The sequence below is a fragment of the Lactuca sativa genome, chromosome 8, assembly GCF_002870075.4.
Source record: "Lactuca sativa cultivar Salinas chromosome 8, Lsat_Salinas_v11, whole genome shotgun sequence".
NCBI classification, from domain to species: domain Eukaryota; kingdom Viridiplantae; phylum Streptophyta; class Magnoliopsida; order Asterales; family Asteraceae; genus Lactuca; species Lactuca sativa.
This window is the reverse complement of record NC_056630.2, coordinates 36555183-36573922: the sequence shown is the minus strand read 5'-3', so window position 1 is coordinate 36573922 and position 18740 is coordinate 36555183. Positions and strand designations below refer to the sequence as shown.

General features: G+C 34.7%; 1 long non-coding RNA gene across 1 annotated transcript; it reads right to left on the bottom strand.

The window, feature by feature from the left end:
* Positions 1 to 5342: 5342 nt before the first annotated feature.
* LOC111889357 (uncharacterized) lies at positions 5343 to 17998 on the bottom strand. Its single transcript, XR_002849512.3, has 3 exons — positions 17636 to 17998; positions 17245 to 17405; positions 5343 to 16455 (listed from the first exon to the last, which is right to left on the bottom strand). It is a non-coding gene; the product is annotated as an uncharacterized LOC111889357 (long non-coding RNA).
* Between the last annotated feature and the right edge of the window lie 742 nt (positions 17999 to 18740).

Below are 18740 nucleotides of genomic sequence, written 5' to 3'. Positions count from 1 at the left end.
CTCCTCCCAGATTCCCAAATTCCCAAGCACTCTACTCTCTTAAATCATGTGCTACTCACTAGCAGATATCTCATAAGCACCTCGCTGCTATCTAAACACTCTCAAACATTTCTAGCAGCAAAACCCCTAGACTAAGGCATCATATATCAAGCCACTCTAGTCCTAATAAGAATACCTAGTCTACTCTAGCATGCGTATCATAATTCATCATATAGCATAACATAACATATCTTATAGCACTTATTGTAAGGGTATTTTGGGAAATCACCGTTCGGGCGTTGGCTGATCGTACACACGACTCTGCTCTGTTTGTCTCAAAACTCTTTTTACTATTTTCAAAAAATTTACTTTATCATCAAAAATTTCCTCAAATCCTCAGTTTGAGTTCAGATACGCCCGAAGATGCATCCGAATCCCTCAAACCAAGGCTCTGATACCAACTTATAACACCGTAAAAATTAAACAATTTTTCACCTTAAAAAAAACATAAGTATCATTCACATTCATTTGTTTCAAAACATTGTATCAACATCATCTCAATAAAAAAACCCCAAGATCAAAACATATGAACTCTAGTGTGCGTGTGTACGAGTCATGTCGGCGCCTTCCCGCGATCATCGCTAGTACCTGAAACACCACACATAACATTGTAAGCATAATTGCTTAGTGAGTTCCCCAAAATACCACATAGACACATATCAGCCACTCAAGGCTGTAACTCTGTTGACCCTCTGGTCGAATATCTCTGTGGGACCCTCTTGGTCCCATAACTCTGTGGACCCACTGGTCCTAACTCTGTAAACTCTGAATCATGCATATCACATATCACAATAAATCACAACACATAATAACATGCAAATACACTGGCATATAACTCTAAAATACTCTGTCACATAACTCTGTTACCACACTAGGTAAAGTATAGTGAGAATACTCACCTCAGATGTCTCGGTAAATCTCTGACTCGGTAGAAATATGATCTAGCCTCCGCCCAATCACATAAAGTAAATACTCTCATAAATATAACTATACTCAACCTCCTCTTAGCACCCTTAGAAGGGTAAAAGACCATATTACCCCTCTCTTGGCTTAAAGGCCACATTGTTGACCAAACCCTAAAAGTCAACAAAAGTCAACGGTCAAACTTTGACCCGACTCGTCAAGTGCACTTGGGCGACTCAACGAGTCTACACGTGTCCACTAATTTTTAGTTCCGCTTGGCACGTCAAGTTCCTCCCCTTGCTCGACGAGTCACGCCTGGCATGAATCGCGGGGCCACCCCGACTCTACTCGCCGAGTCTTAAGAACAACTCGGCGAGTTCCGCCTTGAACTCCAGTCCTCTAATCCTCCTCTGACTCACTAAGTTATTTCCCCAACTCGGCAAGTTTACTCACTGAGTGATTTACGGGAAACCCTAACTCTACTCGTCGAGTCTGATCTTTGGACTCGGCGAGTTCATGTCATGCACAAACTCCATAGACCTCCTGAGGTCAGATACGTTCCTTTAATCCGAAGATCTGACCTTCCCAAGCAAGATAATCACGTAAAGTTCAGACCTTGACACTCTTATAACATCTAGATGGTCTCACTTGGTGATTTAGCCCCAAAAATAACATCCTAAGTTCATGGCTCCCAAAATAACTCATAAAGTTCCAAGGGTTAAGGTCTCTAGACCTCTTTGAGTCCAGATCCAAAGCATAAACTCGAGAAGGGACCAATTGCTCCACATATCCACCCTCTAAAGGGGTTAGAAAACCCTAACTCTAAGAATCAACACCAAATCTGAAGAAGGTCCGAATAAATACCTCAAGATGAAGTCTCTGAACTCTGAAATCACCAGAATCGCACCTCCTTTAGCCTCATCTTGCCTTGGTCACCTCCTTCTTGCAATTACACCAACAAAATGATCAAAAATGGCCTCTCCTTCCTCACAAACGCTCTAGATCTCTTAGGGTTTCTCTCTGGGGTTTGGTAGCCGCAAATGACGGCCCTAAGGGCCTTTAAATATGTCCCAAACCCAGGAAATTAGCGTTTCGTGGACTCGTCGAGTCCACTCATGAACTCGCCGAGTCCAGCTGTGATCTCGGATAAGAATCCGCGACCATACTCGGCGAGTCTAAATACCAACTCGCCGAGTCCCCTCTCAACCTCCAAAAATAAAGGAATAAAACAATATACCTGGGAATCCGGATGTTACACTATGTCACTAAGCTCGATTAGGCTCGCGAGCCTAAATGAGCCTTTATATAAAATAATTTATTATTATTTTTATGTATTAAAATAAAACATATTTCGGGATTAGAGATTTAGGATATTAGTAAACGAGCTTCTTAATAAGCTCGAGCCGAGCTTAAGCTTATTTAGGCACGTCAGACAAAAAACGAGCCGAGCCCGAGCCAAATCGAGCTTGTATAATTATTTACGAGCTCGAGCCGAGCTCAGTACAAGAAGCTCGAATCGAGCCGAGCATAATTTAAACGAGCCCGAGCCGAGCCTGACCAGGCTCGGGCTCAGCTCGGCTTGTTTGCACCTCTAATCATAGATCTGAAATCGATTGAAGCTTGTATATCTTTAACGGTAGTTTACAGTTGATAGGAGAAGACGACAGTACACCAGAGATGCATCTGAGAAAAGGTAACGAAGGTTCCAGATCTGAAATCTGTCACTAGCGGTGAAGACGGTGGTGCGGTCGCTGTTAGAGGTGGTGAGGATGTCGTTGGCGGTGGTGAGGTCGCTGCCGGTGACCATTTTGACACTTTTGATACTTATAGTCAAAACTTTTATATTTTTCCATAAAAAACACTAAAAACGGCATAGGGCGAAGCCCAGCTTTTTCTGCTAGTTCTTAATTAAATATAAAACTTTTAAAGTAATTCATGATTGTAAATCTCTAATAGCTTCCGAAAAATTTGTCTTTTTTTTTTTTTCTAAGAATGAGCTTTAATAAACTTTTTTTCATTTTTTTCTGAATAATTAAAAACATAGCACCTTATTATTTTAACCAAAAAATAAAAGTAAGTTTAATTTCATTTTTTAAATTAACTTTTTAATCATGTCAATTAACTATTTATTTTTTACTATAAATTTTTGAATCGGAAACATAAATTATCATCATAAAGTTTCCCATCTTTTCTTGGAACCATGCAAACTACTTTGTGACAATGATATATTGAAAAAGATGAATGGTTTGCGAACACAAATAACCAAAAACGTGAGTGACTATATTACGAATGTTTAGACAAAAGTTCTTTTAACACGATATATGATTTGATTTCTAACGTGAGTACACACCAATAACAAAAATTTTAATAATTTATTGTTAGGCTAAATGGAGTGGCTCCCTCGCCATGAAACTCGCCACCACTCCTTTCAAGGTGTTAAGCTTCTCGCTACTTCCATGCTCGCTAGGAGCTTGACGAAAGGAAGAAAAATCAAAAGAGAAGAAGGTATCATAGCCTCTTTTCTTGTTTCTATTTTTTTTGAAAAAAATCAAGCCCTTTGATTGGTTCTTTTTTGGTTTTTTTTTTCTTTTAAAATCCAGGTGTATATGTGTTTAAGATAAAAGCTTGTGGAAGGTAAAATTATGATGTGGCAATGTATTTAGCATGTGCTAGACATGCTACCACTCCTTATAGTCTTAATGTCATTGCTATTTAAATTAATATTCATGGCCATGGAAAACAGACGAAGTGTAGGGAAAACGTTTCACAAAAAAGGCCGTGAGGACTACGAATATTATAAATATATAAAATTGTTGTCATTTGATGTGACTAGGGATGAGATCTGTTTTGAAATCGGACCAAACCAAATCGCAATCGAATAAACTAAATGTAGATTTGGGTATTGACAAACCGAAAACCGAACCGATGAGTAGTGTATGTTCCAATTTCGTTCTGGTTTAGCAGTTACATAATCGCAAAGAACCGATTTTAAAAGTACATTGACTTTTTCCGATAATTATCTTATATTACAGTCACAATATTCGACCATATATGTTTAGGTATTACATAGAGAAGTTAGTTATTACATATGGACTCCTAAATATGTAAAACTAGGGGGTGAACCCAAGCTCCATGTGGGCTGCCGAAAAGAAACAATTTAAAAAAGGAAAATTTATTTACAATCTTTTTAGACATAAGAGCAGTATGGTTATCTACACAAATTTTGAGTGATATGGGTGCTTTCTATTTGACAAACAAACGCCAGCTTCAACAACAACATTCAAAGCATTCAACCTCTCGATAAGCTTTTGCTTCCTCTAATCATAAGCAAACTTCTTCATATTGTATCTATATTGAATCTGAAACAATATACACACAACCAATAAGATGATGATCAAAATGTTTTCAATTATCCGACTTCATGTAAACCTTAAAACCCTAAATAAACAAAAAAGAAATAAATGTTACCTCTTATGCTCATTTGGAGTCTATCAGATTTCTTTGGGGTTGGATGAACACAAGCTTCAATATTGTCTTATTATGTATTTAGAAAAATGTGTCTTTGGTTCATCTTCTATCAAAACATGCATTCAATCAAACAAACATATAAAATAATTCGCCTCATTTCATTTCTCTTCATATCACTACACACTTCATAAAAAAGACGTACATACCCTCATGTAAGCAGCAATATGTCCCCCATAAATGTACTTGCAAGTTGCTTCCTAAGTTGCACGGAAATAAATACGGCAACGGATATGGAACGGAAATGGAAAACGGCAAAACTAAAAAATTCAAGATACAGATACGACAAAGATTACGGAAATATATATATATATATATATATATATATATATATATATATATATATATATATATATATATATATATATATATATATATATATATATATATATATGGAAAAATAAATATACCCGTAAAGGTATATAAGTTTAGGTACCCAAACTCATCATACTACGTCGTTTTGTATCATATAATCTATTATAATTGTCCAATGTTCTTATAATTTAACTTTTAGCTTGATTTTACTTCCGTTATTTTTATAAATTACACATTTATCTTCCTCTTACATAATTTTCATTTTCAACTACAATATATATAGCCTAATAAGTGTCCGGCAAAAAGATATGATGTAAGAGAAAGATAATAGTGAAATTTTGAAAATCTTGAAAGTAAATCAAATTAGGGGTTAAAGTTTAAGAACATTATAATGAATATATCAAATAAAACGACGTATTATAGTGTGTTTGGGTACCTAAGATTATATATATATATATATATATATATATATATATATATATATATATATATATATATATATATATATATATATAAGAAATTCCAAAATAGATATATATATATTGATGTAAAATGTGAACTCCAAAAATACTAAATTTTCAGAGGTAATTAGTAATCAATAATCAAATCATTTTCAAAATCCGGTTTATCTAGTGAGATGTCGACAACCTCAAAAAATCCTAAATCTTCAATTGAATCAAAAGCATCTCCACCCACATCCCACATCCTTACATCATCATTCGAATTCTTTGACAAAAGTCGGAGATTATTGTGGATGTAAACCGAGTCTTGAGCACGACTTGTAGTCAATTTGTTCCTTTTAATCGAGTGAACAAATGCATAAGTACTCCAATTACGCTCAGCACAAGAATAAGAAGTAGGTTGTCCAATTAATCTGAAAGTCAAAGTCCGGAGAAAAGGAGTTTGAGCACCAAAGTTAACCCACCAATTCTTGGGTTCCATAGTAGCCATCTCTGAAATACTTGTTAAATCCTCAAAATGACCACTCTTCATTGAAAACGTTGCATACTCATCAAGGACTCTACTATGCTCATCATCATTAGGAAACATTTCATCATTTCTTGTGAAATTTCTCCATCCTTATGTGGAGCACATCTTATAGAATCCTCAAGTAACAGAAATCAAGTGTATAATTTAAAATCATATACATGTGATTTAAAGAGTGAGCTAAAAATGTAGAGGAGTGTTATTCTTCGCCCATCGAGCCACTAAAATACGATGCACAACATCATAACAACAACTCATTTGAGATGCCGAACGTTTTTCTTTCTTGTAGATCTCATTTTTCACTTTCTCAATCATCGAATCCCACATCTCATACACCAAGTGTAAACATGGCTTGTCAGTGTCACAAACTCTAATCATCTCATATATAGGTCCAGTGAAACTAAGAATATATACTACTTTGTCCCACCATTCATCATTCAAAATATATTCTTTCACAAAGTTTGTTTTCTCAGTGTCATCTAATCTATAAGAAGATTATTCTTTGTTTATGACCATAGCTTGAAGACCCATTTTGATAAGTTTCAATCTGTTGAGCATCACAATGATGGAGCAAAGCGAGTGTCGACAACCGAAAGCAGTCTAAGAGGACTAAACTTGGTGAAAATCGAGAGTCTCGTGTTATGGTTCATGATTAAATATTTTATTGCAAGCGCATCTTCGTGAGCTTCTTTTATCCAGGTGCATTGTTCATATGTTAGTTCATTTGTTTCCATATTCCTTGGTGAACAAATGTTCTTCAAAGCAAGATTAAGCGTATGAACAACACATGGTGTCCGATAAACGTGAGGGAACTAACTCTCTATATTATCTCCAACCACCTTATAATTTGCTGCATTGTCAGTAATGATTTGCACAACATTTTGATGACCAATTTCATTGATGACTTCTTTCATCAATTCAACAATATAAAATCTATCTTTTACTTCCCCAATGTTGTGAAAATCAATGAAATTGGTCATCAAAATGTTGTGCAAATCATTACCGACAATACAGGAAATTATAAGGCGGCTGGAGAGAATATAGAGAGTCAGTTCCCTCACGTCTATCGGACACCATGTATTGTTCATATGCTTAATCTTGCTTTAAAGAACATTTGTTCACCAAGGAATATGGAAACAAATGAACTAACATATGAACAATGCACCTGGATAAAAGAAGCTCACGAAGATGCGCTTGCAATAAAATATTTAATCATGAACCATAACACGAGACTCTCGATTTTCACGAAGTTTAGTCCTCTTAGACTGCTTTCGGTTGTCGACACTCGCTTTGCTCCATCATTGTGATGCTCAACAGATTGAAACTTATCAAAATGGGTCTTCAAGCTATGGTCATAAACAAAGAATAATCTTCTTATAGATTATATGACACTGAGAAAACAAACTTTGTGAAAGAATATATTTTGAATGATGAATGGTGGGACAAAGTAGTATATATTCTTAGTTTCACTGGACCTATATATGAGATGATTAGAGTTTGTGACACTAACAAGCCATGTTTACACTTGGTGTATGAGATGTGGGATTCGATGATTGAGAAAGTGAAAAATGAGATCTACAAGAAAGAAAAACGTTCGGCATCTCAAATGAGTTGTTATGATGTTGTGCATCGTATTTTAATGGCTCGATGGGCGAAAAATAACACTCCCTACATTGTTTAACTCACTCTTTAAATCAAAGGTATATGATTTTAAGTTATACATTTGATTTCTATTATATACTTATGTTTTAACTTTTAAATGTTGTAGATATTATAATAATGCATGGTTACTTGAGGATTCTACAAGATGTGCTCCACATAGGGATGGAGAAATTTCACAAGAAATGATGAAATATTTTCGAAGGTTGTTTCCTAATGATGATGAGCATAGTAGAGTCCTTGATAAGTATGCAATGTTTTCAATGAAGAGTGGTCATTTTGAGGATTTAACAAGTATTTCAGAGATGGCTACTATGGAACGCAAGAATTGGTGGGTTAACTTTGGTGCTCAAACTCCTTTTCTCCGGACTTTGACTTTCAGATTAGTTGGACAACCTACTTCTTATTCTTGTGCTGAGCGTAATTGGAGGAGTACTTATGCATTTGTTCACTCGCTTAAAAGGAACAAGTTGACTACAAGTCATGCTCAAGACTCGGTTTACATCCACAATAATCTCCGACTTTTGTCAAAGAATCTGAATGATGATGTAAGGATGTGGGATGAGGGTGGAGATGCTTTTGATTCAATTGAAGATTTAGAATTTTTTGAGGTTGTCGACATCTCACTAGATAAACCGAATTTTGAAAATGATTTGATTATTGATAATTAATTACCTTTGAAAAATTTAGTATTTTTGGAGTTTACACTTTGCATCAATATATATCTATTTTGTAATTTCGTATATATTGTCGTATCTCTGCAGTATCCGAATCTTGAATTTTCGAGTTTTGTTGTTTCCCATTTTTGTTCTGTATCCGTTTCCCGTTGCCGTATCCGTTTCTGTGCATCATAAGTTGCTTCCCGTCCTTGTTAAATCCAACAAACTTCTTTTCACTGTGAGGGATGTAATCCCACCATCCAGTTCTCCCCATAACATTCCAATTATAACATTCTACTTTTAATTTTGCTTAAAATAAACAAACCAATGAAAGTATTGTTGGATTAGTGTCTAAGTCCATAACTATTTTGGTATGTACTTGACCCGATTATGTGCATGGTCCTTTTTGGTTGCCTTCACCATAGCAATATGTAGGATGAATTAAGGAGAGAGAGGTTTAAATATGATTTATTAATATATTATGAGAATAATATATTAAAGGGGAAATCATATTGTTTAATTAATATTAGTCAAGAATTAATTAAGAATTAATTTTGTGACTAAAAGAGATTAATTAAATTTAGGGGACTGGACTGCAATTATTGGATAATTAAGTTATTGGGCTAAGGATTGCTAAAGGAACAAGGGGTGAACGAAATTATGATGGGAGCCCATCATATTTTTGTCCATGGCCTTATCCAGAAGGTTCCATGGGTTGCTTAGAGTTTAAGTTGTCCATTAGGGTTTTGACTGAAACCCTAGCAACCCACACAAGTATATAAAGGACCCCTTAGGCCCCAAAAACGTGGACAACTAATTCTCTAGGGTTTCTAGTCGTTTTTGGCAGCCTCCTTTCTTCTCCTCTTCATCCAAGTTGCATAAGGTGTTTGTGACTCCATTAGATGTGTAGCACTTGAGGCACTAAGCTTTCTAAGGCCAATCCAAGCAAGGAATTGATTGTTATTGCTATATAACAATCAAAGGTAATTCTCTAAACCCTAATTCAGTTTATAATATGTTAGATATGAGTTTATTAGTCTTGGATTCAAAGCATGTACAATAGAGAAACCTAGATCCAAACATTAGGGTTTGTATGAGCACATAGGATTGTTTCTTATGCATAAAACCCATCAGTGGTATCAGAGCCTTGATTGGTTTCAGTTGTATGTGATGCTTAACTGTTTTGTTTGCTTAAAAACGAGTTTTATTGCCTCTGCCCGACACAACTCGGCGAGTCAGTATCTGGACTCGGCGAGTTGGCCCTACTCGGCGAGTCCAGGTCTGACTCGGCGAGTCAGTGCGTCAGGCAGAGGGTATTTCGGGATTTAGCTGCTGTTTTGACTTGGATTTGATACTTAAATTGTTTTATGAAGCTAAAATCCGAATTTTATCTTAATTATATGTTTATCCTTGCCAAAACAATAGATAATTTCAAATATTTTAAATGTTGGTTGTTTATGTGATAAATATGAATTATTTAAAGTTATTTGGTAATTATCTAATGACTAAAATAAGATTAGGTCAAATGTAGATAATTATGAAATTAATTGTTTAATTTGAATTATTTGTTATTTGATCCCTAATGTTTTGAAATGTTTCAAAACTTGCCCTCAAATTTTGGAATTTAAAAGTTGATTATAAGTTTAATTTTGAAATGTTAAATTCTAAAACCCTAGTAATTTGAAAAGTTCGAATCACACCCTTATGGTTTTGTTAATTAATTAAAGTGTATAATTAAAAGTGATTTAATAAACCCATAAAGTTTTTGGTTTACATTTAATTAAATTAAAAGTATAATTTACTAAGTTAAACCACCTAGTATTTTAAAAGTGTAAAATACACCCTATATTATATATAACATTAAAAGTCTAGTATTATATATGAATAAACAGTCAGTCTTACCTTTAGTGGACCTCATTCACGAAGCTGGTCTATAAGGGGTGTTTAAGGAAATTGCCTATAAAATGGCGATTGAATGGGTATCCCCTCTTACCCACCGCACTCTTGACTAGTGGAGGGTCGTTAGCCGAACGGGTAGGATAGGACAGAAACCTTCCATTATAAGTATAATGAAGTACAAAGTAACTAAATGCTTTTTCAAATTCCCAAATCATAGTTACTTTAGGAAAAATGTGAAATTGTATGCTAATCCATAGAATTACACTTCGTACCCCTGTCAAACGTTAGTGGAGCGTGTGTGGTTAACTGGCACACTAATTTGGGGATGACATTGGTAGCGAAGGGTGACTCGATGTTTGTCATAGATCAATGGAGCGTGTGTGGCTAACCGGCACATTGATTAGGTGATAGTAGAATTGGGTGCACCACGTGATTCGTATGGTTATTCACACCTTGTTTGTGATCCTCGGCATCCCAGTCACAAATAGTAGGGCATAATCGAGATTAAACATGCCATTGAAAAGTTCAATGAATCTCAAAAGATCTAGGAGTTTCAATTCATTTAAAACTTAATCTTCCTTTTCGTTTTTCATGGTGGAAATTGGTAAATCGTCATTTACCTACCTTCAAATATTTTGCAACTAGATTACGACATCCCTTTTCTAGGTTGTAGAATATTGTGTTGGATCCTAGCTTGATGTTTCATTTGGGTGTTACATCAAGAATTCTAATCAACATAACTTGAATTTTCTCTCGTTTTGTAGATGTCTGAATCTTACAATGGTCTTCCCAAATCCTTTGGAACAAGCTTTCCAAATGAAGATGACATTCTGAGATACGATCAAGGAAATGAGAGTCATGCTTCACTTCCTCCACCTCCTCCAATCGTTCTCCTTGACCCACAAGTTCAAAGGCTTGAAAAGTTCAAGCTCACTCAAGCCCTTTTGGCAAGTAAACACGAAGATGGGAAACCTGTGTGTGCACATGTCTTAGAGATGAAGTCACACATTGATAGGTTAAGCATGTTGGGTGTCAAGATTTCAAGCGAGTTGGCTGCTGACTGGGTTCTTCAATCACTTCCTGAATCATATAGTGAGTTCGTTAGAGAGTACTATGTGATGGATCACGACGTGACCCTCATTAATCTCACCTATTTGCTTATAGCTGCTGAATCAGCAATGATTTGGCGTGTTGGTCAAGCAAACTTGTCTGGTGAATCAAACTCCCAAACTTCAATGGACACTGACAACATTGGAAGTGCAGAAAGAACTAAGTCTGTGATTGTCCGATGTGCTGTGCCAAAGGAGTCCATTTGCTTTTATTGCCAAGAGAAGGGGCATTGGAGACGAAGCTGCCCTAACTACCTGAGAGATCTAAGAGATGGGAGAGTCAAGACGTATGGCTCTGCTTCAGGTAAAAATCCATTATCTAACTCTTTTGAGTTCATATTCTAGATTCTTAATACATGATGTGATAAGATTACATTTTGATGTTTTGTAGGATTGAAGAAAAGAGAGGAAGCTTGAGGGAAGAAGTGAGCTGAATCTAATCATGAAGAAATGGATTTCGATCGCAATACTTGAAGAATGGATTCTTGAGCTACTATTTGGAGTTAGAATAGATTGTTAAGAAATATGTAATAACATAGTTTTTCAATTGAATTGCATTGTAAGGACAAATTTTTTCCGCAATAAAATGAATTTTGATTTTATCTTATTTATTTATCCTTGCGATGGCATGTATGAAAAAATTGATGTTTGAATGTTTCTATTATTAACAACAATGGATTTGATTCTTAATTATGTTATTTGTGGACATATCATAAGTTTACCAAATAGGGAGAGTTTCTCATCACCCAAGTTTCAATTGGACAGAAACTTGGAATCATGCAACGTGTATTGTATGATGAATGAAAAACTTTCACATTTGGAAAATTTAGACTAATTCTTTGACAAAGTGTCAATTGAAGGACTAGGAGATCGAGTACACTAGGTCGTACGTTGATCAAGTCTACCACAAGAGTGACAAAGATATTCGTCATGATTTACTAAAGTTTAGTAAATATGGTTATACTTATAAGATTGAGTATAATGCTGAGTTAACTGAGATAGTTTCAATCAATAGCAGAACGAATAAGAAGAATCAAGAAGGCAGAAAGATAAAAGTTTCTCCATTCTAAGAAGAATGGAGAGTACCTTTTATTGTGTTTTATGATGAAGTCTTAATGATTAAGAACCATATCTCAATTGATCCTCTAAGTGAGTCTTAGTGTATTTGCATGTCTAAGAAGAGGAATCGAGAATTGTAGCAATGGTTAAATAAAAGAGTCAATCATACTTCGTTCCAATATCAAGTCTTAGAGTCATACTCCAAGATTGTGACATTGAGTGACAAGTCTTAAGTAGGTTTATAACACTCATCAAATGTAGAATTTGGAAAAGTTTTCTTATTCTTGCACATTAGAAATTGGTAAGTTGTGATGTCTTGGATAAGACAAAGACCAACTAGGACCAATTTGCGAAGTGTTTTGTCTTGATAAGAACTACACTAACTCTTGAATATTTGTTTTGTCAAGAAATGTTTCTTGACAAGAGAATCTTATATGTCAAGGAGTCAGTGGGAGTCTTAATGGTCTTGAAAGGTTTCAAGAACAAATCAAGAATATACCTTATCGATCATCACTAGCACACGACTTGAGGTTTGCAACCTATCGTGCTGACATTATTTTGTTTTTGTGTCATTCCAATTGAGTTAATTGCGTATGTGAGTTCTATGAGTTCTCATTTGAATGCATACTAGAGCCTTAGTCGATGGAAAGTACATTGATATGTAAGGACAAGTTACTAAACTACTTGGAAGACATGGTGGGCACTCGTGTTACCATAAGACAAGAAATCAAGATTAAGAAAATTCAGTTCATATGAGTTTGGATTTGTCGCAAACCTTGGTTTTGGCAAATTCACATGGATAGGAACTCATACACCATAAAATCTAAGTGTCATAAGATTCCCTCCTTCATGAAAATGACTGTGAGGAAATGCTTTCACTAAAAGATATTTTAAGAAGATAGCGATTGTGAAAATTGTATTCTCAAAATTCGATTATGGTTACGACATCCCTTTCCATAGTTCGAATTATGAGATTTGGCAATTAGTTTCAACATTTAGAACTTAGTAACATAAGTTCTGAATTGTTTAAACACACATATGAGCTATCTAAGACAAAGGTGTATAAGGTTAAGAAGCCTAGATAAAGGCTTATCGAAGCATCTAGTATTAGAAATATGAATTTCAGAAATTCAATAGGCATTGTTTTCTGAAAGTTCATTTGTTTTCTGAATACATGTCAAAGCTAGTGGGAGCATAAGTGTTATGCTTATATGATAATAATCATCATGGTAGTGGGAGCATAAGTGTTATGCTTGTATGATTATTATGGCGAGTATTGCAAGTTAGCAATATTAATTATAGAAAAACAAAGATTCAATTTGCAAAGTTGCATGGGTTGAAAAGTTGTTTTAATATAATTAATGGAGAGAATATTATACTTCGTTTCATAATCTAAAGCGTAGATTGAGAAATTTTAATATTTTCAGTCAAAGGATACATTGTGTGTTCTTAAAATTCGATTATGATTACGACATCTCTCTTCATAGTTCGAATTGTGAGAACATGACACATAAAATATTATGGCAAAAGATTGGTAAAGTATCATATCTTTATGTAAGACATTATGCATCGTGTCTCATACGCTTGGGGTATAGGATCGATTGCAAATGTTATAATATTTGACCATTCTAAAATTTTCCAAATGTCTAGCGCATTAAGTGGGAAAAATGATTAGAATCAGTTTGGACTAAAATAATTAAACAACTATCAAAGGACGATCCAAAGTTCGCTGAGGATTGGTCGCTTGTGAGTAGTTGGAAGTATGGTATTGGATGGACCATATTGACATTATTATGAATAGATAAGATTCTATTAAGAATGAGTTGTCATTTGGCAAATATGGAAATGTTTCCATATTGGAAGTTGGATGTTGAGAGTCTATGTCTAGATTAGAAACTTTTATGCAAGAAGGATGTTCAAAGGAATGTACTTTGAATGTGAGACTTCGCGTCTATGGAATTGTCTTGCAACAATTTCTGAGAAAGTACTTTGTAATTTCATTAGCCAAGTCTTGGTGACTTTTGTGCTATGACTTTATGAAAGGATCGTTGCATAAGATGTTAGAATCTAGCATATTCTAATAGTAGCAAAGAACCTTGTGTTCTTACACTAATGATAAGGATTGGGAATTGTGAAATGAGCATCATTGAAAAGGTTTTTCAATTGATCTATTTCATAAAGTAAGGACCATAGGAAACATAGTGTGCATGCTTAATGCATGGGACAGCTATTGTTGTAATTTGAGTAATAAGTTGATTTTCTGAAACAGTAACGATAATAATAAGTAATCAATATGGTGGTTAAATAGAAGTGTTTTATTTACTCTCACAAGTTTGAGGCCATATAGAATTAAGTATTATTATTATGTTTCAGTTTGCATGTTTTGACTTCCAGAATAACTAGGTTATTCAAACATCCACAGTCAGTCATACGTTGGGAGTAGGTATGAATAAAGACTGTCATGAATCTGTCTGTAGATTGTCTGAAGTGTTTAGACATAGCACAAGTTTGCTGCAGAGTTCATGAGTGCTTTGATAAGATTAGAGTATTGGATTAAACCCACGCTCACTTGGATCACTTCATAGATTTATCACGAGTGATTAGTGAGACGATAATATTGTATATTCTTGAAACGAGACATGTGAGTTGTTATTTGTTGGTCGGTTGCACATTGATAATAAGTAAACGCACCAGTAACTTGGTGTTATAAAACTTATTGTTGTGTATGATTCGATCAGTAAATGCAAGCAAGCATATGAGTCAAAGTTTATCCATTCCTTTTACTTAAAGTGGGATAAAAGCGATATCTGTGGGTCTCTCGATGATTTAGTGATGACACCTAAGCGCTTGGCCAAGCCGGGACTAAGTTGATGTGTTTAATTGTAGTCTGTTATCAGTCGTCATAAATCGGAAGACGGGAAACAGTATAGAGAGAATGATTGAAATTCATGTCTTTTGTCTATACGATATCTTGAGAATGGAGGAATATATAATCCCTTATCTAGAGGACACGCTATCTGATAAGATCAGAGTTGACAGCGGCTTTTCAAAGCTACGATTGCTGATCAGGTTCTGAAGTCATACGGAAAAATAGTTATTAGACTTATCCAAATGGGAGACTGTTGGATTAGTGTCTAAGTCCATAACTATTTTGGTATGTACTTAACCCAATTATAAGCATGGTCCTTTTGGGTTGCCTTCACCATAGCAATATGTAGGATGAATTAAGAAGAGAGAGGTTTAAATATGATTTATTAATATATTATGAGAATAATATATTAAAGGGGAAATCATATTGTTTAATTAATATTAGTCAAGAATTAATTAAGAATTAATTTTGTGACTAAAAGAGATTAATTAAATTTAGGGGACTGGACTGCAATTATTGGATAATTGAGTTATTGGGCTAAGGAATGCTAAAGGAACAAGGGGTGAACGAAATTATGATGGGAGCCCATCATATTTTTGTCCATGGCCTTATCCAGAAGGTTCCATGGGCTGCTTAGAGTTTAAGCTGTCCATTAGGGTTTTGACTGAAACCCTAGCAACCCACACAAGTATATAAAGGACCCCTTAGGCCCCAAAAACGTGGACAACTGATTCTCTAGGGTTTCTAGTCGTTTTTGGCAGCCTCCTTTCTTCTCCTCTTCATCCAAGTTGCATAAGGTGTTTGTGATTCCATTAGATGTGTAGCACTTGAGGCACTAAGCTTTCTAAGGCCAATCCAAGCAAGGAATTGATTGTTATTGCTATATAACAATCAAAGGTAATTCTCTAAACCCTAATTCAGTTTATAATATGTTAGATCTAAGTTTATTAGTCTTGGATTCAAAGCATGTACAATAAAGAAACCTAGATCCAAACATTAGGGTTTGTATGAGCACATAAGATTGTTTCTTATGCATAAAACCCATCAAGTATGTTGCTATTGCTTGCATGTATATACCTTGAGGGCACCAAAAATAGATGATTTAGATGTGTATTTGCCAAAAAATAACTCCAACTTCAAAAACGTGAAACCACTTTAATGCTTATATTGTTATTAGATAAATTATAAAAATGGGCCCTATGGTTTTACGGTTATTGGACTGGTAGCCCATTTTTTTCCATCCATACGACCCATATGTTTGTATTTTGTTACTGTTTCGGTCTCTGGTCCTTGTACAATCAGAATTGTATATATCTAAAATAAGAGATGGCCATGAAAAAAACACTTCACCAAAAGGAAATTTATATCCATACCTACCAAAGTGACCATATTCTTCCATTTCTGTCCATATAAGCACCATATCAATATCTGGCTGCATTTGAAAATACGCAACAAAACATAGTTAGAAACAAACACACACACATACTTTGGAAGAATTGTCTAAGATGCAACCTGCTACTAATGATAAGTAAACCAATCAAAACTGAATGAAATAAAGGAGTACCCATCCACAATCTTTAATTAGCATAGTTGTCTTCATGTTAAAGGATTAACGATATCGATATAAGGGTAAAATGAACTGTGTGCGCGAGCTTAACAACTTCAATGCATAAAGATTAAATGCAATGTTGTTGAGCAAGAGCATACAATTCATTTAACCCTTAGTATCTGGCATTGTTCATTATGTCATTGTACATTTTGACATCAAGATATAAGAAAATAACAAAAATTTGTGTTTATAAAACAAAATAGAGCTTGTTTGTTGATTCAAAAGATTAAACCGGTATAACTCTTATAAGAGATCTTATAATTAAGATTATGAAAGATTAAATCAATATTAGAATGATGCGATCTAGCCCTATGTAGGGGTGAAGTTGGAACCTTCTGAACAACAATTGTAGTTCCCATAATAACTGAAGAGGACTTAAGAATCTGAACGTAACATGGTTTAAACCAAAAAAAACACTAATCTTCTTCTTATCTCGCATCGATTAATCCAAAAAATAAGTTCAACCAAAGCTAATAACATGTCAAACTTAAACATCATAGCTGAAAGCAAGTTTCAATTTGCTTAATCAGAAAAGACCTAATGTATAAATAATAGAAGGAAATATCAAAACCGGGACACAAATGGAACATCATTCATAGTACAAAAGCTTACCGTATATGGTGGGAATAGAAATAGCAGGAGAGGTGAGGAGAGGTGTCGATAAAGGATTAATTCTCGTCCATTGAACAGTTCCTCATAACAAATAGAACATGTCTACAGTTAATTCTCTTCTTCTTGTTATCTCTTGCTGCATTTCCACCCAAATCCAAAACCTATAATTCGAGTTTGGGGATCAAATCAATTGCTGATTTCAACAAAATATCAACAAAAAAAAAACACAAATAGAATATTGAACTGTTGTCCACACTCTCGGTTCAATGGAAAAATAAAAACAGAGAACACACGAATTTGAGGAGGTGAGTAGCACTTTGAATATAGGACAAAACAGGAAAGGGCGGTGGGTATGGTAACATAAACCCTATAAAAGATCGGAAACACGAACCTGAAACAGCAATGAACGACGGAAGCGGAAGCGATTGTATTAGGGCTTAAAAAAACTCTCAATCGAGACAGGGGTAGAAGAAAGTGAATTTACAGTGGGGCGAAGCAGGTGTGGAGGTGAGAGGGTGAATGCAGACACGATTGACACCAAATCACCAAACGTATTGCCACGTCAAACCACCGAACGTATTGTCGATTGCATGGAGAAACAGTAAGACGTCCTCGTTCCTTCCGCTATCGATAAGTTTAGGGATTTTTTTTGGTAGCGGCGGTTTTTCTATTAACGATTGACAGGAAGACATATAAGAAGAAGCATTAGGCGGTGGGGTGGTTTTGGCGAAATCTAATCGGAAGAGCTCTTAGTTAAAACGATGAAGGCGGTGGAGTAGTTGTGTGTATTTCATTGGAGGCTGTGGGAGGTACGGAAAAACAAGGACCAAATATGTAATATATATAGGGACTAAACTTGCCAACCCCACAAAATAGCGTGACCAAAGCCTGAAGCATCAAAAGTCAAAACTTTACTATTTAACCGATATATATATATATATATATATATATATATATATATATATATATATATATATATATATATATATATATATATATATATATATATATATATATATATATATATATATACTACAAGAGTTTGAGGCCCATGCTACACGACCCACGAAGAGCAATTTATGTATTTTATTTACCGTCATATCTAAAGTATAATGAGCGAATAACCAAAATGTAATGATTTTTTTTTTGCTTTAAATGCATAAATTTTCTGAAGGATATTATATTGACAACCAAACAAATAAAATGGAATGCTATAAATGAGTGAAAAGTTTTATAAGTATTGTCATGTTTAGTTGTACATATAAAGTGTAACATATGAAAAAAAAAAATTAAGTAATTATATGCAAGAACATACTCCTCTTCTTGCCATTTGAACGCTACTTGGAGATTCTGCTATAGCTTCTCTAGAAAACGAATTCACATATAGACCAAGTACTTCCACCTGTATTCAAGAAAAAAAGAAAATATCAATGTCAAATACGTAAAAAAATATTTAATGAAAGAGGAATAAGTGAATAACATACTTTTTTGTAAGG